The following is a 23115-nucleotide window of genomic DNA, read 5'->3' as shown; positions in this document are numbered from 1 at the left end:
ACCAATTACTAAGTCTAAATACACCTTAATATTTTATGCCCTTGGATACCTAAAAGCTACCTAGACACAAATTAGTAAAAAGTTAAGAAGTACAAGAGCTTCTTTGTTACTAACTTGAAGAGACAATGCATGGAAGACACTACATTACTGCTTGGGTCAATTTATGAATCTACTGTTGTGCTCATTATATTCTCTTTCAATACTTATTTCCATTTTAGGCATCTCGGAACATACAAAACAAATTGGAAGTAGTCCTGAGAATAACAAGAATAATTATTTTAATATACGCAGCACTGGAATAGAAAAGGTTTCAAAAATGAGATGATAAAACGTGCAAGTTTCTTTGTTATAGAAGAATAGTAACAGAGTACCAACTATTGTTATTAAGAAGGCCAAACAGGTCCTTGCCTCAGTTTCACGAGAAAGTAACAATAACAAAAGCAACACACTCCTTAAGAGCTAAATTCCTTCTTCTCTCCCCAAAGCAGGCCTAACTGAGAGATGGAATAAACTTACGTATTACATGATATAACCTTTCCCTCCAAACACTTAAATCTAGCAGATTTTAGACATTCCAGAGAAAGAAGCTATTCACAATTGCATTCAAAAGCCTAAGTTACTATTATTATTACTACTAATTATTGTCATTATGAATTAATAATCATTGATCCTTCCACATCAATCCCTTAACACAAGCATAGTCTGAATGCTTGCTTAGATTAGGAACAAGTTTCCCTTCACCCTCCTGAGGAGAAGCAGGCTCTAACTTCTGTTTGAAATAACAGCAGAGGTTTCCATGGGCTGAGTCAAGACAACGCCTATTGTGAACTTTGACAACACTTGCTAAAACATAACGTCTATGCATTTCTAGTGAATAGATACTACATTACTGTGATTGTAATTACTGTAATTTAAGTCTAATTTCCTTTCAATCTGTAATTGTATATTAATGTAAATATTACATTAATTACAATTTGCGCTAGGTATAATACTCACATGTCTTTTAACATCAAAAGAACAAAGCAAATGTAGCTGATAGATACACCAAATACATTTGAAAGTTTAAAGGCGATATACAAAACTGGAGAGAAATTTAGGAAATCTGTTGCCCACGAAAAATATCCACAGTTCACACAACTAATCATCCATAAAACCGATGACAAACAAATAGTAAGAAAAACTCAAAAGGCATAAAAGAGTGATGAAATTTCCACTTCAAAGGCTGATAAAGTGAGATATGTCAGAAATCAACTGAGCTGGAAAAATGACACTTTGAAGAGGTGCTTAGGATGATCTGTAGCCATGGTGTGCCATTAGTCAAACTGATGACTCTTAATACATGGATATTTCAGGTCATCATATCTAGAAACTCACTTCTTAATAATAAGAGTCTGTCCTCCAGCACAGAAACTCGGGTGGATGCATCCAAAGTCAGCATTCTTCAGGGGGAGTGCGAAACACACGCCCTGGCAGACAAGCAGTTCACAAACTAAAACTTTAAAAAGCCTCCTCACGTCACCAACTACCCTGCATTTCAGAATTAGATTAAAAATGGAGGGCAGGGAGAAGAAGAAGAATAAAAAAAGACAGTACAAAATACTGCATCTTCCCCAAGTATTTTTTTCCTTAGTATCAGTCTATGAGCGACAGAGCACTCATACCTGCCATCGTTACAAGATGTAATATTAATAAAAAGTTACGTTGCACATCTAAAAATTTCAGCTTCATTAGAGACAAAATTAACAATGAATAAATGCCCTCTATAGTCACCATAAAAGCTTCTTGCAATGAGGGTCAGGAAAGTTAGCAAGAGTACCAAGAGCTCTACAGGGTCCTGGTTAGTCACAGAGGCTGACGTTTGTACCACAATTTTGCTAAGAGAATTTAAATCATTTAAATCAGACACACTGGGGGGGGGGGGGGGGGAAGGGAGGAACACCTCATAGCATCCCTCATCTGCACAGAAACAGGTGATGCATTCCCCGTACTGGTGGGAGCGGAGGGAGTACCTCTCCGGACGCTGTTTCCCTTGGAGGGCATGAGGAGCATAAAGCTGCCACAGCTCCTTCCGCTCCCTGCAAGCCCTCCGCACAGCAAGGCCGCCAACCTGCGGGAGAGCCCACCGAGCGCCGGCAGCAGCTGACTACGTGCACGCACAGCCTGCGGCTGGGCTGGCTACTCCACCGGCAAGCAGGAAAACAGGACTTGCAAGCAGGGAGGGACCCTGGAGAAACTGCTCCATGAACAAGAGCAGCCTCTTCGGTTGAAACTCGATACAGGGGAACACTGACAATTTGTGGTAGAAGTTGGTATGTTCTTGTCAGGCATTTGAGAGGAATGATTTGCAGAAACTGTCATGAACTCTGATCTTGAAAACAAGTGTCTGATTAATTTGGGTGATATGACAAAGATTTTTTTTTCCCCCGCTCTTGAAGGGCTGAGAGAACTGAAGGAGAAAGAACACACAAAGATTGAAAGAGTGAAATAATGCAACGTGCACCTGTGGAGAGAATGAGGGTGAGACTATGGAATGAAAAGACAGAGAGGCAAAGCAGGTTAGAGGAGCAGAAACACTGCAGCATGGAGGAAAAATGAACACTAAAATGAACTAGGGATATAGAGTGAAGAGGAAGGAGACAGAATAATTAGCACTCGGTATAGAAACATTAGGGAGGGGGAGAAGTGACATAGCAAGCCTAGAAAGAGAGAAGAGCCTAGGAGGAAAAAGAGCAGAGGAAAAGAACAAAGAGCACTTTAGAAGGGAGAAACTTTGTGCCTTATTTACTGCACAGCCAAGTAATAAACTGTGCAAGTCAGCACTGCATAATTCATTATTCAGCAATAAGCACAGAGAAGTTCATCCAGGGCTCTTAAAAAGGCCAAATAATTTCCTCTACCCCTTTAAATTTGCAATTCATCTTTCTATCATCATCTCCTTCTCTCCCCATCTCTTAGACATGTGGTTTTTTTTTTTCTTCTCTCGTCTTCAAACTACCTCAGTGGTCTCCTGACCTCTGCCAGGTTAATTCCTTCTTGGACAGAATCTCCCAATTTTACTTTTGCACCTGCTCAAAACTTTTCCAAACAGACCACTTTTGTTTTGAAACAAAGCCAAAGCAATTGAGGGGCTTTTTAGACCTAAACAAGAGGGATGGAGGAACTGATGCAGGAAGAAGACATAACAAGCCACGAGCATCAGTAAAGGTGCAACAGTCCCCGAGTCCCCAGCAGGGAACACGGCACCATTTTTTCTTTGTTGCTGTTTAGAGAAGAAAGCTATCAGTATGTCAAGCTTCACCAGCTGAACAGGCTGTCTGTCCTCCAGCTCCCGCTTCTCTCAACAACTCTGTGTTAATTTCAAACAACCTGACAGTAGCAAGCTTTCAAAAATAATACATCTCTTAAGTCACTATAAGGAATAGGTACCTGACATGCAAGAGCTGCGCTTACAGTCACAAGACTGAGCTGAAAATATCACTCTGAAGGTCTCTGGCATCGCAAGGAGGACTTGAGGAAACTGCAAGGAAGATGTCACTGACAACTTGCAGGAGAGGGAAGAGAGAAGAGCAAAGGATAGGTGCTAGACTAATTGCTGTGGTTGTGACACACAGGCTAAACAAGCTTCACCAGCCTTGGTTTCCACAGAACAGCTCTTCACAGTGAAAGTCCACAGAGATGGAGGACACTGACCAGAAGATTTTTCTTCTCACAATGATCAGATGGAAAATTGGATTTTTCAGTCCCAAGCATATTGTAATTACAATATTGTTGCACTCTGGAAACCTGGAGACTTATTAGTGACTCACCTTAACATGAATTGACTAATAAAATGTGTAAGCGTTAAAAAAAAAGGAGGGGGAAAAAATCTGGAAGTATGCTTTAGCAGCTCTTTTTTCTGCAAACTTATTCCCCCCCCCCCCCCCCCAAGATTCTTCTTCTCACACCAGATACTAATCAAAAACACACAGACAGAGTTTCAGGCATGATGAAAAACCCCAAGAAAACATTACAAGTACCGCATACTCATACTACTACAACACTCATTTACCTCTCCTAACACAGAGGTGTGAAAATGTATTGGCTAATGCCTATATATAATGAAGTATAGTAAAGCACTCTAACTTGGGCAAACCCTACTACCGTATCCAAGTACCGCTTAAATTCAGACCATATCAGCTGCCATGTCTCCCACTCTACTCGCCAAGGTTTCTGCTTCGTTCTCAGTACAAGCTGTTTCATCTTGTCACAGCCTCTAATTGTCTCTTCTTTGACACTATCCAACATCCACAGACAGCAAAGGCTGGAGGTTGTTTGCCCTGTTGGATCACTTCCTTTTTATAATTCCTCTTCTGGTTCTCTTTCAAACCTCCCCTTTCACAGCATCAGATTTTAACCATACCTTAAAGGTAATGCAAAAATTCTTACCCCTTGAACACCCCCATTCCACGCTTAACTCCCAGGTCTCGTCTCCCATTTCAACAGAACTAAGACTTTGATTAACGCAAACAAAACACTAATGCATTGTTAAATAAGCTGTCTGACTAACCACTCGAGACAAAAAATTTCCTACAGTTCTTGGCAAATTTGTTCAAAGGACCAAGGTTCTTTTCAAAAGTCTCCACACAGCCTACTCTGATATGGCCTTAACTGACTACCAACACAGTTGCTCTCTGGTAATAGTGCTTAAACAGCAAACAATAAATCCTTAATAATGTTAATCCTTCTTCATGAAGCTAGGGAAGCATCAGGAAGAAGTACCCCCTGCTGACGACCTCTTCTGCTTGTAATTGTTACCTGCAGGTACCATGCCTAGCTGTGTCTCCACATCTGGTATAATTTCCACCATGGGAAAGCAGGGGAGTTTCTGGTGGCAGAACCCGAGAGTCCCTGGTCTTAGAGCGTCCTTAGATCTCTGAGAGATACCAGTTTCAACCAAAAGATACTTCATAGCTAGAAGATCTCAATTTTGCAAAGGAAACAAGCTTCTGCAATAAGTGTTGAGTAGTTCCACATTATGCTTTTGGAGGAGAGGAAGGCTGCTTCTTTAAATCTGTATTCCCACTCAAGGTAATATTCAGAAATTCTTTTTCAAGCACTGATTAAAAAAAAAAAATCCTTCTATGCAACAATTCAATTCAGTAACAGATCTGAAGGTGACCTTTAAAGGATGGGCCATTTCTAGCCTTTATAAAAGTCTCTTAATAAGATAATTGGAAAGTTGGTCTGCAAACACGTGTACAATTAACTATAACTGAATAATGGAAATATGCAACAATTACCAATACAGCCCTTTGCGATCTAATATGAATTTTTCAGAACCAATTCCACAGTTCAGTTACATAAGAAAACTAAACTTATTCTACTACATGTAATTGTATTTCCCACTAAATACATTTAGCAAGCACAGGTACAAGATTGAAAGCCAGGAACACTGCAGGCTTCAGCTCATTTAAAGTACAGGAAAAGCAAAAGCAGGAATGGCAACAGAATCTTTCCCACAATGACAGTCAAAATGCCTCAGACATGTCCAGATGGACTATCTGGAGAGTTGAGCAGGTAATTTAATTTCCATCCTGTTTCAAATATTTCCAGTTCAATTTCAATACGAGACAGAGTGGAAGAGCCACCATTTCATTATTTTTCTACAGCATGGCCTCAAGCCTAAAAAAATCATGAATAGTTTAGTGTCATGCCTACAGTCAAGGGTATAAATTCTATTCCAACATAGGCTTTTCCGTGCACTCTAAAGCTAACCTTTTCCTGAATTGTCTTGATACTTGAAGTTTTTTTTATGTAGGGACAGGAAGATGGCCTGAGGTGTGTGCAGGAATGGAGGATCTGAAAGGGGTTTTCTTGATCTACATAATGGAGCAGAGGGGTTCACATTAATCTAAAGTGGAGGATGTTAAATACGGTAAGAGATCTGAGAATTTTCTTCAGCTGCATTCACTAGATTCAGAAGCATTTAGACTTCTAAAGAAAATTCGGACCCTTCTCTCTGCTCCTCAGCAATACCCAGGCTGAAAAAACATGGGTATCAGAAAAGGGAGAGATAGACTGGCACCTGTACAAATGGTAGCATCACAAGAACTTCTATCTCTGTATTTGCAGAGCTGAGGAACATGCTTCAAAACACACAGTGCTGAGAAACCCAGCCTATACCAAAAAGTTTTGCCAGCATAGTTGCATTTACTAGACGCCGTCATAGCTAAGCTAGCAAAATTTATGATGCAGATGCAGCTATGCTGACAGAAGAGTGCACTTTGAAAACCACTGATGTAGATAAGCTATGAGACTGGAGCCTGTCTGATGAATATCATAGGCTCTTAAGCATCCAGGTGAAAGGATGAGAACACCCAGCAGGATGAATGAAGGGGTTCACACCACTCAGTTATCATTTCAGGATGCACTCATCTTCTCAGGGTGTTCTTATTCAGCTGAGAACGATGAATGGGCTACTTTACACCTCCTTGAACCCCCCTTCTGTTTAGAGGTTGTCTCAAAGCACTCTAATCAGCATCCTTGCACATATTGCCTTGTTGTGCTTTAGGGAGCTGTAGGGCAGGATTAGCGATACAATTTATGTGTGTCGGGGGGAAGTTAATTGGGGTTTCCAAGAGGTAGATATCCAGAAAGAAAAAGATTTAACATAGGATATACGCCAGTGTTTGTGTAGTTTATTTCTCCTGTTCACCCACGTTAAATATAAAGGAACTCTCAATACTCCTTTATGTCAATTAAGATCGCTATATAACTGAATTTAAGTGCATGAAATCAAAGAATTCACACACCCAAACAGAAAGTAGTGGAAAAAAGCAAATCCCACAAACCCCAAGCACAGCTGGACCAGAGAGAGAGGACTGCACAGAGGGTGTGAAACAGCATTATGGAGGCAAGTCCATAGTAAGTAAAAGAGGTTAGAAGGGTGAGGAGACATAATACAGTTCTGTGGCCTGACGAAGCCATCCTACTTTAACTGACTGATCTGATTTTAGCACATCTTACTTCCTTAATGCTTAAAAGCTTAACTGAACAGTAAGAAGACAGTGAAATATATATGTGTTTGCACGTATCCGTATTATATGTATATAAAAATACCTATAAAGGACATGCTGGAAGGAAAGTATTGAGTAAGAGCTGTGAATGAGACGACATGATGGGCTTCTGTCTTGGATTTAAAATGACAAAAACCCCATGAAACTAACTTATACTTTCCAAACTGGGATGGTTTATGTCAGTAATTTCACACCCTTTACCCCTTTTCCACTGTATATTCCAAAGCATTTTAGTGCTGACAGTTTGCTCTTTCATAATAATGAGTTATGATAAAACTCAGCAAAATATGATACTCAGGGAGGACTGCGGAAGAGATAAAGTTCGGAATGTCTAGTAACTCCATTGATCCAGCTCTTAAATAGTTCCCACCCCAAAAGTGGGAAACAACCCTGTCCAAGCAAACATTGGTGGAAACCTTAAGTTTAGGTGACTCAAAGCAATTAATCAAAATGCAAAAATGCCATTATGGAGACAAAAATTCTACACTGCTTGTGGACTTAAACTTGAGACACATAAAACTAACCACCTCCAAATTCTTTTCATCTATTTGCTCAATTAAAACGTAATTGGTTAGGAAACAAAAGACAGCATCACTAAAAGTAGTGAAATATTGCTAAGTGCATATTGCTCTGTTGTCCTACCTGTTATGACCACGGGGCTCTGTTCCTGTGTATCCGCAGGAGAGAGCAATAGCTTTGGCACATGTGCCAAAAGCAGTGAGCAGGCATATTTCATATAGCTCCTGGGGAGGAGTCACAGGCTCTCAAGAGGCAGCAGCTCCTGGCTCTTGGGGAGCTCCAAATTTATCAGGAGCTTCTGCCTCAGAAGAGGCAAAGTACCAGCTATCACCACGCCAAAAACATTGCTCTGAGGCTGCATCTTCCACCTCCTATTTAGAGCTCTTAGTCACCCTTCACAGCAAAATGGCAACTACAACAAAAACTGGTTGGCACGTGACTTTTGAAAGGGCCCTGACCTGACCTGGAGAATTGTTAACTCAGCGACTGTGTCACAGTGACTCAGTAGCAGTCACAATAAGGATATAATGAGGTAGCACCTTACCTAACTAGGATGTTAGTCCTAAAAGCTTAACCACACCACTACGATATCCTCCAGCATCATGCTTACGAAGGACAAAACATAGCTTTCCTAGTAAGCATTCTCGGCAAGTCTCAGTTTTTTATCCATCAAACTATACAGCAAGTTGGCTTCATCAGCTGAGACTGCAGATGCACCACGTACAGTTTGCCAAAACCCTGGGGACAAAAACTTTAGAGTCATGTAACCAAAGAAAAAAGTCTTGGGAGTCTTTGGAGCGCTATCCAGTCTGTATTCTTTATTGACTGCCTAGGAAGCCAACAGGAAAATATAGATGCTTACAAGGAAGTCAGCTGATCTGGCCTTTCAGAAAAATCAAACTGAACAGCTCTTGTTTTGAAAAAGGAAGATGAAGGCCAGTAACAGCATCCGCTTACCTCCTCTCCCCTTTGCAGGGTGCCCTAGTTCAAACACACATCTGAGGAGAGCGAGACCCATGTTCCAGCGCTCCACAGCCCGACAGGCCTGAGCGCGCATACCTCATTTCTCCTGCCGAAGCAGCGCCTTAGTGTAGCACAGGAGGAAGATAGTCACGAAACCAGGAGGGCAGCAAGGAGCAGCATGGCTGGATCTCGGGAGAGGGGGAGACCTGGAGCTCCATATGCTGCTCACTAGACCATACAACTAATATAATATGAAAAAAGCACTGCAACCATACATAGTCATGACAGTAGAGACCCTTCCACAGAGGGTACACTAATAATTACGATACTACTTGCAAGAACTACTTTTTCTCTTTAAAGTAGTTAAGATATTGCATCTACTTTAACATTAAAAAAGGCAACTTTTAAATTAGATTAAAAAAAAAAGTCTGACCTGCAGCTAGTTGTTTTTAGTTGGTTGGATTTGACTGCATTTGATAGGGTTCCCTTGGGCAGGGAAGATGAGCCAGATGCTCATAATTTCAGAAAGCTTTAATCTATAGTATCTTCATAGATAAAGGTGCCCACTAAATTTGATTCTTGCCAATGCTAGCAAAAGGCCAGAGGCTTTGTACTGACCTGACAGTGCAGGGTCTCAGGAGTCATCTGGGGCTGTCTTGACCTGAACTGGGTTTAGCTCCTTTTAACTTTTGTCTCATGGCTGAGTGATTATTGCCTCACCTCTGACATCACACATGGAAAGAGTCTGCCACCTCGGGCGGTCACAAGGTAACAGACAGGAGCCCTTTATGGCAGTTGAGGCTAGGGGAGGCTTTGGGGCAACTTTCAAACTTCAGCTGGGAACCAATGACAAGAAAAAGGGCTATGATAAGAAAATGTATTAAAGACAGCCCCATGCGGACCCGAGATCAAGCAGAAAGGAAGTCCCACCATGAACATTACACTCCTGGTGCCTTCTTACAAACAGGCTCTCCACACCTCCATTTTGCTGCCAACTTTACAACCCGAGGAATATTGAAAGGCTGAGCGTAACACCAAAGAAGGACAGATACTAGGAATTTTTGCATAACAGTTTTCAGTGCGTTATTAATGAGGCTCTTCTACAGTAGTAAGGACTATTAGACTGTTGAAACATTAAACTGGACTACTACTAAACTCTTAGTTCCATATATACTGTGTATACTCTTGTCTTAACAAGATTCAGAGTAGAACAATAAGCATGTCTTCACACCTGCTCAGTTTGCAAGCAATATCTTTCAAACACAAGGGGACCTTTAAAAGCTTTGGAAGGTTTTTAAAAAATGGGGTTCCTGAGCAACCTGTACATCGTTAGCTCCTTTGCCACTTTTCACTGCTTTCTCCTCACTCTCTACATAAAACCTTTGTCTTTAGTAACGTGTGGTGGGGAGGAATGATAACAACAGATGCCAAACAGGTTCTCGTTCAGGTAATTGTTGTCCAACTGATGAGCAAACAGTGTTTATTATAGGAAGCTCTACTTAAGACACGCATGCAAAAATCATAGCATAATTACTACACACAGCATCTAAGCGTTCACTTTCCAAATTTTTAATAAGCCCCAATAGCTTTCAGAATGAGAGAAGAAACTTTAGAGAATACAGTTTTAAATTTGCTTTACTGAAATGAAAGAATTTTTAATATCAAGTCATTAAAAGATAGCTACTTTAAGAAAACAATAAATAGTCCATGCTTTAGCTAGGCAAAGCTATCAATGACATGAAGGCAGGCCTTACCTCCAATCACTTACCAGTTATAATCAAAACAGCCTTAGTGTCTTTGTTTGAGGTACATTTTATAACTACAGGAATTGTTTTATTTGTTTAGATGAACAGGATAATATACATATCTAGTAACTATATAAAGGGTTAAAAGATCTGCTTCATTACTACCATCGTAATCAACTCAAGGAGATTACTTGCTGAAACAGCAAACCCTTTTCACAGAGCTTCTTTGTTCCATTACTGCATTTCTGAAGACCTGTGATTAATATTAACTTTTGTTTCAACACAGATTCTTACAAAGGTAAGAAGAAAATACTCTCTCTCTTGATGCTTTGGAAGAAACCGCCCTCACCCCCACAAACCTTAAATACCCAAATTCCCAGAGACGTTTTTGTGAAAAGAATCTTTTGATGAGCTTCAGAATCAGACATTTTAACAAAAAAATTCCTGTCTCTGTACTCTGCTGCTGCCACCACTGCTAACAATTATAAGCTTTCAGTACTGTGAATAATTTAGTGTCTCATCTGTTCCTTTCAGTGTAAAGACAATGTTGAGAGAACAAGGTCACTCTTTTTTCCTCCTCCAACCACTGACTTTTCCATCCCAGCACTGGTCTGATTGCATGATACACCTAGTGTTTGACATGCGTCCCCTGACAGCTTCGTAACAGCAGTTAGTCTATTTAGTTTAGAGTACAAAAATAACAGGAGCACAATGGAATGACAAGTTTCAATGCTTATACACATTCTGGTTTTCTGTAGCTATATCAGATGCTTGATGTATAGCAGGCCTATGTTTAATTATAAAATAGGCAGATGCCAGCATACATATCGTAAACAGGCAATCTGGTACTGATGCACAGTAACAGTTTTGCTTGAAAAAAGATTTATTAAAAATAAATACAAGCAGTATAATCACCTGCTTACCAAAGACTTGAGAATACTCCCCTTTAGACTTATTTTGGAAGACTGTAAATTCACTGCCATTTCCTCTTCTTGTGATAGAAAGTAAACTGGAACGCTGTCAATATATACACATTCTATATGCAGTTTTATCTGAAAAAGTATCTGTTGGAGAGCAAAACGTTTATACAATGTAGTGTTCATTTCTGGGATTAATTACTGTTTTTGTGCATCTTCTTGTGTCCTTCCTTTAAATTATAAGCTTTTTTTATGGCCTAAGAAAGGTTATTTTAAAGGCACATGTAAAGGATCTGCACCATAACGAATGCTTCACTTTCAGAGTAAAAGTGATGAATTAGAAATTTTTGAGTTAGTACTTGAAATTTTACTAAATTGTAACATGCACCCGAAGTATTTTGAACTGAATTACAAGACTCTGCCTAAGCATTAAGAAACTACTCTTTATTATTTAAAAATAATCTGCCAGATAATGCAGCAAAGTATGGCATCAAAGTATTTTTACTCCTCTGACTGTTACTGGTGACAAATAGATATTTCATTCTTTTTTCCTGTGACTGAAATCAACTTGATGATCAAGCAAGATGACCACTTAAAGGAGGGGGGAAAAAAAAGTTAGGAATCGTATTCAAACAAATAAATAAATCAAGCACTTCCCACAACAAACACCCCTACTTAAGTCCTTGCGTTTAGCTAAGGCCTAAAAGTTTGTGGTTTGTCACTTGCTATCTTCACCCAATTTCCTTTCCCCTCACCAAATATCTTCTGTTATACCATATAATGTCAAGTTTGGTCTCCCTGGCTTTACTGCAAATCTGTTCAACCTCGTCATTACTGAGACCAATGCGCTTCTCTCTCAGACTTCAACAGAGAGAAGTACTCTGTCCTGAGGAGGGTAACCTTGCTCCAGGTGTCCTCCCCCAAAATAAAATGGCTACAAATTAAGGATTGCTTAAAAATAATTTTTTTTATATATATAATTTTATTCAAGTCAATGAATTTCAAGGAACTTTACTAGCAGGTTTTACAATGCCCTGACTGCAACTGAAGCTGTTCAGCTCTAAATCCTATCTTTTTGGGCTCCTGTGAGAAACAGTAATAACCATGTTGCTCAAGAACAGCTTTTTTGGTGGACTTGCCTCACACAAGGAATTGTTATGACAGACCGTATTAACAGTGGAAAACAAAGAAGAATGAAAAGAACTAAGAGTTTATCTTCAGTGGTAAATACAAAATACTAGCTGGTGTAATGACTGACTTTGCGCTATTTACTTATTGCACAATATCTCTAATACCAGCAAGAGCACCGATAAAAGTTATAATAAGACAAATTAAATATTTGTTACTGTTAAAACATAGCTAACATACATAATAGAAATATTAATAAGACATTACCTGTTTTGATGCAGGTTTTTTTTATTTTTTTATTTTTTTACATTTCAGCTTATATATTTCAAATGCAACATCTAAGAAATAAGCACAACTTTGTCAATAACAATCAAAACAAGTAAAGCATTTTGGTCTGAGGTTCGTTCTTAACTTTTGAAACAATTTAAGGATTTTGATGCATGATGGAGAAAAACATCTATATGAAAGATTTGTATTTTTTTATTGTTCTAAAGTTTATACGCTGTCTGAATGTGTTGTCAATAGCAAAGCTTAAAACATTTGTGTTCAAGTTGCTAGTTACTATATTCGCTCTACCTCCCTCTAATGTTTTCAAATTTTGAATTATGTGCTGAGAAACTGGAAGAATTTCAAAAAATTAGATACTTGTTTCCTTTTACTAAGCTCACTAAAACTTATTAGGAGCAATAAAGAATGCTGTTCAGTCATTTCTACTGAGGGAGGGGGGAAAGGTAGGCATTATGGTCCAAACTCAGAGGAAAAGCAGAAATTAAATAAAAACTGGTAACAAGTAGATTTTTGTAATGTGTACACAACCATATGCTGCTTTAAGCCTGCTAATAATACTTACATATATGCATAACTTCACTATAATGAGGAACCTAATGTCTGCAATAAAGTTATACAAAAGAGTTTCAAGGTCAGGGTCGCACATTTACATACATGAGTTAGTCTGCCACTGTGAAAAATTTGCCTCACTGGCTGGATGATTTACAGTCTAGTTTTCCAATTTTAAATATGCTATGACAACTCACCTTAGAGCGATTAGTCAGAACCTCAGAATTTATGAGTATGACAAAAAAACATCGTAACATACTAAAGGAAGATATGTATAATTAGCACAGCTTTCTCTCATGGCTGTTTGCCTCCATAATCACTTACAATCATATATCCATGTTTGTTGCATATAGCAAACACTTTAATGAAACGGTATGAAAACATCCAAAGCCCCTAATATTTTTCATACCTAGGCTGTCCATGATCATATGGTGCCTCTCAAGAGTCTTCCAAATATGATTTTTTCTTTTTACAATAACAAAGCAATCCTAGTAGACAATACAGGTTAAGACTCATGACAAGTTTTCCCTTTTTTAGGAGTTATTACAAATTACTTATTACAAATAAGCACATAAGACGCTTATTTAGTGTAGAAAAATGTATGTCAGAAGGTCCACTGGTGCCTAATGCTTTGAGACCTATGTTGGTACACACACAGGGGCTCACAGTACCTATGTGGGAATGTGAGCACTCTCTGTTCCTACACACATTCTTCAGGTTTCATTGACAAGCCTTTGAATTCAACTCGGCCAAAGAGGGAAGGATTTTCAGGCAAACATTGCAGAGACAGAACCCCATAGCCTCTTCTTTAAGAGGGTTTCTTTTGTATAAGGCTTCCAGTACGCCTCACTACTTTCCACATAAAGCATGCTCCATTTACAAGAACCTTTTCCTTCTCAATCGGGGTCTCCAAGCATCCCCTGCAAGGCAAATTACGCCGCCTCATATCCACCTGAATGATCCTCTTCTGATCATAACCCAAGAACAATAATCCCATGGATAGATAATCAGAATATATGTCAGACTGAGGGTAAAATTTGACTTTAAGGCTTTTTAATAACTCATGGAGAATAATCTACTTTAATCTACCAATACTTCTTACGCCTTCGCATGCCTTTTTTAAAAAAATTGTAACTGCATTTCGTTTCAGTGAAACCTATAGAAAACCATCCTGCTCCTTGTTACCTTCCTACCCTACATGTAAAAGACAACCCCAAAACAAGGAAATAGGTTTGTACCAGGTTAGCAAGCTAAAGTAACTTCACACAGTGAATACCACAGTGGGGGGGGGGGGGGGAAGAGGGGGAAGAGGGGACATAATAACAACAACACAAAGCAAAAACATCCCCCCCCACGCACCCACACACACAGAGCTGAGAGAAGGACCTTCATCTTTTGGTGGAGGCGAGGGCGAGTTCATGCCAGTCTTGTGCCCTGAGTGAAAAGTCTGAGTAGGACAGATGAGGGCAATAAGTGCCGTCAAGCAAATGATAGTAAATAAAAAGGATCTGAAACATTAAGATATTAGTTAGCATGCTTGGACCTGGGGTCCCCAGGAGTTTGCCTCACTGAATGCGAGAGCTGGTTTTAATGTAGCATTTTCTAATAAGACTCAGAAGCACCATTCAGGGAATTTTTGCTAATTTTTTTCCCCATTAAATGAAAAGAAGGAATTCCCTCCTGCTGAGCCTACTCCCTTCTGGTAGAAAATAGTGTTTAACACGGGGGGAAATAATTTGTATTTCAAAAAATGGAATAAAAAGCTATTTCAATTTTTTTGTTGGAAAAACTCAGTAAACACAGAAGTATTATCAATACAATTATCAATAGCTGTATAGTTACAGCTATTCTCTCATTAAGTTTCTGCATTTATGCAGCCATCGGCACATAATTCGGCACAGCAATCCATCCAACTTTTATTGACACTGATAGTTGTACGAGATCATCCTATGAGGAAAATGCGTGAAGTAGCAGGTTACCTGTGATTTCTTTTTTCTTTGTTTGTTTTTTATGGCATAATACTCCCTTGAATGAGACAGATAACATGGACTTGAATAGGTGTATATAAAAGAAAGTTCATCATGTTTAAAGATCATAGTATCATTAAAAGTAGCAATTACAAGATACTCATTTTTACTGAATAAAGTCAGAAAAAAGCACTTAAGATTCAGGAAACAAATTTGAAAATAAGATAAAGAGAATTTTTCTTTTGCAAAAAGTATTTTCCAAGCTAAACAAAACATACCGACCCTAAAGCACAACATTACCAGTTTAAAATTGTATATTGATCATAGTTTTGACATATATGGAATAAAAAGAATTATCTTATTATTCCTTGATAAAATTTTTCCATCTCCATGCTTCCAACATAAAATATTTAGCTTATAAAATCTTGATAACATCTAATAGTCTTCAACTCGATGTTTTTTGTTTCAAAAACTGTATATTAATCAAAGATTTATGTTCACAACAGTCGTTCTGAAGAAAACAGTCCCATATTATATATCTTTATTTACATCAATTTCCAAAAAGAAGAGATTCTTACAAGGAATGTATTGATTTCAAGATAATAACAAATGGTAGTTGTGTGATCTTAGCAGTTTTCTCTCTCCCCCTCTCTCCTCTTCCCCTTCCCCCCCCCCCGAAAAAGGATCAAGTGATAAATTAACATACTTCGTAAAGGTCACTGTACGGCAGATCAAATTAATCTTAATTTGGGGGATGGCATAAAAATAAAAAGTTTCAATTTTTAAGTGCTGGATCTTATCAGAGCATAACTTTAAAAAGAATCATGCACGGCTCTAACTTATTTTGAAGAATTCACGGTACCAGTTCCTCCCTCCTCCTAACGTGGGGAGCATTGTGTTGAAAACTACTTGCAGCAAGATTAACTTTCCGCTGAGATGTCTTCTCTTTCCTCATCTATCCTAGCTCCAAATATTGTTGCTAAAATCATATTATTTTTACTATTAATAGAGAAATTGCACACACAAAAATCAACCAATTCAACAAAATGTAATTGTATTTGGATCTGATCTATTTAACAATATTCGCTAAAAGCTTCTTGAACTTTGGAGAGAGCTTTTAAAACTAAATCTGCATTAATTTTAATACAGAAATTTGGTACAATACAGTGGTCATTGGGGTAACAGCAACACAAACGGCCACGAGGGCAGAGGATGCAGCGTTGCATCTGAAGTCCTACGGTAAGAGGGGATTACCTTGACATGCCGGAAGAAGAAACATCTGATGATTCTGGGAAATGTCAGAGCAACCTTCTCGCACAACAAGCAAGTAAGGCAAGAGCCAAGAGCAATTTTTTTTTTTTTTAATGCTTAACACACAGAGGAGAGGAAAGAACTGGTTTGGTTTTGTTTCTTCATGCCTGCAGGTTAGTTAGCCAGCATCTGTGTCAGCCTCTGCCACGCACGTAGAATTATCAGGTGTTTTCCGAAATATTGGCAGACAAGGTTCTTAATTATCATTTCATGATGAGAAGCAGAAGCAAGTGATAGTCAGCAGAGACATCAAAGGGACAGAGAATGGAAAAGGGAGAGAAGTGAACTTGCCAGCAAACCCTCCTCATCCAAAGCTGCAGATAAATTGCTGACTCAGCGTTCCCTTGCCCAAACCATTCACTCCGCAGGACAGCGATAACAAGCAATGACATTCGCCTAACAGGGAAAAGTCCCTTTCTGTTAATGAAAGCCTACTGGGCAGAGTACTAACTGTGCTAACAGGAAACGCGCACATCTAAAAACCAGTGCTCTCCTGTGCGTGTGCAATTGCTGTCAGCATGCCTTTGTAAAACGGAAGCACTTTCTGGCCTTACATATGTACCTGCTCGCCTTTTAACAGAAAGGGCTCACAGTGCCGGAAGTCACTAACTTCCGGTGGAAAAGCCACCTACGTCTATTTTTCAAAGGCAAATGCTTATCTGTCAATGGCAAGCGCATGCCTGTAAAACGCACCGTCATCGAACAAGGAATGCAGCTGGCACAGCCGTATGTGAAGACTGCTTTGCGCCTTCTCAAATTCTGAACCAACTGGGATGCATCAAGTTTGAAACACAGTTTTCTCCCAGCCAACTGTACTTCTGAAATGGGTCTAGAATTGATCCTCAATTAGAAATAGCAGCTCTAAAAACCAAACTTGTTTTAGATCACAGCTCAAGAAACAAAGACGTTTTGCCTAGTCCCTACTCTTGCTCCTCACCACCGCCGCTAGCAGATCGCTCTGCGAGCAGGCCACAGCCACATACGTGACACTAGCTGAAGCCTCCTAAAGCTCAAGGGTCCACTGTTGCTTCAGTGTGAAAGCTCAACAGACTACAACACAAGCTGAAAATAATGAATCATCCCTTCTGCTATAATCGATATTGTGGAGCTGATGCTTCGCCTGGCATTTCCTAGATTTCCTCAAAGCTTTCCCCAGGTTTGGATAACTAAGCCACGTGCAGTGCTGACTACGGGTCTTCTAGCGCAGCTCCCCAGCACGTCACAGGGCCATCCAGGCACCAGGCTGCACCACAGCCCTGCCTGGCTGGCTGTGTCAGTCCCACCGGGCATTTTGCGACTGCCTCCAGTCTCAGAAACACATGCCTGGCCTCCCCAGGCTTAGCGCCCGCTGAATTGCCTTTCATGCTCATCATCTGCCACCCCTCGCTGCACAACCACGAGCTTCATATGCGTCAGGGCCATGGTAACTGCCCATGCTGGACTTGCTTCCAAGACAGTTTTTAGAGTGGAAGTATCAAACTGCACCCCGCTTTTCACACGTCTACACAATCTGTTTTGAAAAATGTATCAAAACTATTTTTTGTGGTGCAGCACTCTTAAAACAAATAACTCCCCCCCCCCCCCAAATTCAGAAAGATAACAGACAAACATACAAATAAAAATTCCTGAAGTGTTCAGAGAAAGCTGCAGCGCTTAAAAAACCACTATAGCAGGAAGTAGTTAGCTATCTCTTACTATTCATGTTTTAAGAACAAAGGCAATCACTCAGATTGAGTCTCTGAATGTGTTTTATAACTCCAGTGCGTGCTGTTACCCAGTGCCTGAAAATTAAACAGATAACTTTAACACATCATTTTAACGAGCATTCTTGATAAACTTCACGAAGTGAGAAGAACAAGACAAACTCTAGAAGCAATAGGCTGTGCTTCCCCAGGAACAAACCAGAGACAGGAAAACAGCTCTAGTTCTGGGGCAATAAAGCATTGCCACTGAGCACGAGCAATCACATTTCCACCAAGTGGAGGGGTGCGGAGGGGGGAGAAGACATTTAGCTGCAGTAATGCAACTACTTCCTCTAGGTCAGAACGCCCTTAACAAAAACAACATCTACATGCCTGCACTGACAGAGGTATCAATATAACACTGAATACCGCCATATGTTTTTGATCCTCCATTCCTATTCCAAAATAACTCTCAAGTATGTCTTATTACTCCAGGTCTTGGCTTTATGTCTACATAATAAAGAAATTCCTGGTGAAGCACTGTAGAGTATCTGGTAAAGACATTTAAGCTGCTTTTCTGTTTAAATGGGGAACATTCATTCAGCAAGACGGAAGACTAATCCCAGCAATAACTTGTTGTAATTAACTGCATGCACTATGGCTACTAAGGAGATATTCAATTACCTCTGAAAAAAATGCAGACCTGTGTATATTCTTAAAACACTAAAATACTGTGCACGGCAGACAAGCATCAAATTGGAAAAATATTTCCAAACAGAAAATTTTACCTTTCAAATAAAGTAGGTAAATCTAAAGTTCTCTCAAAGGCTTCTGGGGGAAGTTTGTCTCTTATCTATTTAAAAAGTTTGCTACCATATTTTAATGGTTTGGATAGAATTAACTTCAAAAATGTAACACCCTTCAGAGCTATTCTCTGGTCAGTCAGTAAACTCTGACCGACTTTTCATGCCATGCAAACACCAGTTGTCTGGTATGAACTGATTTTCCTTAGTTTGCGTTTGAAGTTTTAACATTTTGACTGAAGTCAAACACAAGTCTCCAAATCCTCCGTGACCTTTGCATAACTGACCGCCTCTCTCCAAGTTTTGCAGCTGTGACCAGCAACAACATGTTACATGGACAATTTGCCTGCATTCAGAAACCTCCAAAACGCTTTAACACCTGGCATTTAAAAAGAAGAAAAAAACAAAACAAAACAATAAAATCAAGCAAAAAACCCTCTCCTTTAGCCAGAATCTGACAGTGCGAACAACTGCATGTCTGGAGCATGAGATCAGCTGTAGAGATGTGAGATCTGATACTGTGTCGATACAGCTAAGACTCAAGTTCAGAGCTAGAGCTGTTGTTCCCATTAGGCACTTGCATGACCGGCTGGAGCGTGTGCTAAAAGCTGCTAGCTTTGCGCTGCACTGCACAGAGGCCAGATCTCATCTCCGTGAGCAGCACTGGCCTCTAGCTCCCACTAGTCCAATATAAGTACATAAAAACTGAGAACCTCGCAGTGCGCACGCGCAGACTGACTCTTTGAATGTGAGCTGGGGATGAATTCTTAATTAGACAAGCCACTGAAAGGGATACAGATCAGGAGACAAAGCAGTAAGGAAGAGTATGAACACTGGATATTGAATAGTTTTCTCTGATCCTGGAACAAATCAAGGTGGATTGTAGAGCAGCCACTTTTTGTCTCAGACCTAGAAGACATCTGTAACAGTAATTTGGAGGTCATTCTGAGCCAACAATCTTCAAGGGTAAAAACAGGTGAAGTAAACGCTAACTTAAGATTAAAAAAAAAAAAAAACCAAACCAAAAAATGTAAACAACAACAAACCGTTGCAGCCTGAACTGTGAACAGTTTCACAGGCAGTCACAGTCAGTGTCCCCAAACTCTTCAGCTACTGAATACAAGCAGCACATGAGCAGCTCTTTACCACAGCTCTTCCAGTGCAACCTCTACAGATTCAGAGCTACTTATATGGAAAAGGACGCTAATGGTCCTATGCACCCTGCCTGGAGTCGATCTAAGCATCCTAAAGCTTTATACAGAGGAACACAGAAGCATTGAGATGTGCTCCATTCTTAACAGCTAGACCGTCTCGAACCGCCGGTCTTCTATCCAAGGCACTGCCTGAGCCACTGAATGACTCAAGGTACTCTGCACTGGACTTGCTGATACAGTCACAGCACATGGGGCTTTCTTTTTGTTATTTTCAAAAAAGTTAAAGGACATACACAACTTACAAATCACAGTAAGTATGTTTGTTTATGCTTTGAAAGGTAAAAAAACTAAAAATCTTTAAAATGAAATTTTAAGAAAATCATACAGCCAAGTAAACTGATACAGTAGCTGAAAGAAAATTGACTAATATTATCTTGAGGCACTATACATGAACACAAGAGCTCATAATAAAATATGCTTGTCTTATGTAACTTAAGATCTATGCTAAGATGAAAGCAAAGCACTAAAAGCAAAATACATAAGACAGCATATTTAGATTTTGAGTAAGAGAGAATGATTTTGTATTGATCCTTGAAATTAATAGGGAGCAGCTGAGTTATAGGACACTTGGAAAAACAGTGACGTGCTTTTCCACATACAGCAAGATGGAGACACAGAAGGATTATAGCAAAATGAAACTGTCAAGAGAGGAAGGTTAGGCCACAAGGTAGTAAAAAAAAAAAAAATCAATATCTGTTACTAACACAGAGCAAGTGAGATTTGCAAGTATAGGAAAGGTATCAGTTGAGAAGTTCAGGATAAAAGATGATATTGAGGTTATGCACGGAAAGGCTAAACAGAGAATATATAGGCAGAAGGTTGATTTGTCCCCAGGAGAAACACATCCATGGGCAGTTATTTAGAGGGAAAGCCAACACAAGCAGGCAAAAAGAACAGAAAAGAGTCATTAAAGGTGTCAAGAAGTATGCACAGTTGAGAATTATGAGCATGTAACTGTCAGTTAGCAGCATGGTTTAGTCACAGTACATTTAAAAAAAAAAAAGCAGATGGCCAAGAAGTGACCCCTGTGAGAGGGACTCGAGAGAGTAAGGGTCTTGGCACAGCAGAAGTGAACAAATACGCATCTTCTAAGAGATGCGCAGAAAAATGTCCACAATAAGAGGACAGGGCAGGTGGCTAGGATGGGGCATTTGGGGGGGGCGGGGGGGGAGAGGAAAGCAGTGATTAAGTAAGGAAGAGACAATTAAATAATGCCTGCACACAGGTATTGCGCAGAGTTCTTCAGTACAGTCAGTATTATCAAGAGTCAGGTCAATCCCAAATATAATTTTTAACAAGGAGTTTGGAAAAGACTGAGTAAGGTCTAGCACTAAGTATCCTCTCCTTTCACTGTCAAATAGTTCATAATAAAAATGTTCCTTAGTTGGAGGCTTTTATATTAGGCCTTTTATAGATATGACATTTAAAACTTTTATTAACTGAACAGCCTAAGCCAACTCTTACAAAGTAAAGCAGCAGGTAGGCACGCTCGCTGCAGGTGCTGGGTACATCTACCCATGTATTTAAATTATCTAACTAGACAGAATTGTAAAGTGAAAATACCACATGTCAGCACATATCAGCTATAATTGGTGCTGTACATTTGAAGAATCAACCAAAATTGAAGACTGTGCTGTAAGCGTCTGAGTAACGAATAACTCTGTATATGCCAAACTTTCATCTACCAGTATTTTAGATTATCCTTTGCTTCTCTCAAACTAAAGATTCCACAGAATATGCTTCTTACTTGCAGAAACTAATCGCTTCATAAGAAACACTTATGTGATAAAAATGGTCAATAAGAAAACAAAACAATATTGTCAACTTGCTTAAACCTCCTTAAGACAACAAGAAAATACAGTTTTGCTACCAAGTCTTAGCTAACAGCAATTTTTTTTGTACACGCCTTATACTTTAACATCTAAATAGTGGCTGAACATTGAGAGATGCTTAACTCCACAGTCTGTAGAACAGAGCTGCGTCTTAAGCTTCACGTAATTCATAATATATCTATTTATGGCACGTAACTTTGGTATCATTCACATCGGTTGGATTCGATAACGGGAGAGCCCTCTCCAGTCTCACAGATTTTTAATGAATTAAGCAGAAGTCCGCTTAACAAGCAAGCCTGTAAATTGCAGAACTCTTGCATCCATTTTCCAAAACTCTGCCTTCCAAAAGGCATAAGAGAACGGGGTTATGAGATGCTGCATTTTTATTACTGAGATCAGGAAAGTTGGAATAAGAAGCAAAACTAGTAAGATTAAAGAATAAACAAAGATTAAAATGTTTTTAATCTTTGTGTGTCTGCAGAACACAATCTGTGTGTCTGCAGAATTTGCAGACCTTGATTTTATGGTATGATTGTAACCCTGTACACAAGTTACCACACCCAGTGCTTAATATTATTCCACCAAAAACCAGAATAATTTCAAGTAACATTTTCACTCCATTATTTTCTCATTGATGAAACTTCTCTAGTTAAAATCTTGATGATTTGAAGCATCCAGAAATTGTTACTGCTTAGTATATAAGATACCTCTGCTACAATGTCGGAACAAGGCTCAGTGGATAAATCAGAAATATATATTTTATATATATATATATATATATATTTTTTTTTTAAATTAGTCAGGTTTCCCACCCTGTTTCAACTGCAAAAGACAAATACAGGCTAAGCAGTTACAAAAAATCCTATGTAATACATGAATATATAAAAGCATTAATTAGAATTAATATTGCTTATTTCCAAATTTTAAACAGTGTCGGTTTGCAAGCAGAACATGAAAGTTAGGAATCTAACATTTTGCTTTAGAGACACTGAAGAAACCAAAGAGGGGAAGAGTTTATTTAAAAAAAATGAAATGCAATATGCCACATGTGAGTCAATTATTTTTGCCAGTATTGGAAAATTGGCAATACAACAGCCACCACCCCCTTGCAATGAAACAAAGGTTTCTTCATCACATACCAC

The 23115-nt window shown here is 39.3% G+C and overlaps 1 protein-coding gene across 2 annotated transcripts in view; it reads right to left on the bottom strand.

The window, feature by feature from the left end:
• Window positions 1-23115, bottom strand: part of TENM3 (teneurin transmembrane protein 3) — a 1330030-nt gene that overhangs the window by 334142 nt on the left and 972773 nt on the right. The window lies entirely within an intron of this gene.

This window comes from Struthio camelus, chromosome 4, assembly GCF_040807025.1.
Source record: "Struthio camelus isolate bStrCam1 chromosome 4, bStrCam1.hap1, whole genome shotgun sequence".
In the NCBI taxonomy this organism is placed as follows: Eukaryota; Metazoa; Chordata; class Aves; order Struthioniformes; family Struthionidae; genus Struthio; species Struthio camelus.
This window is presented reverse-complemented; position numbering and strand designations above follow the sequence as displayed.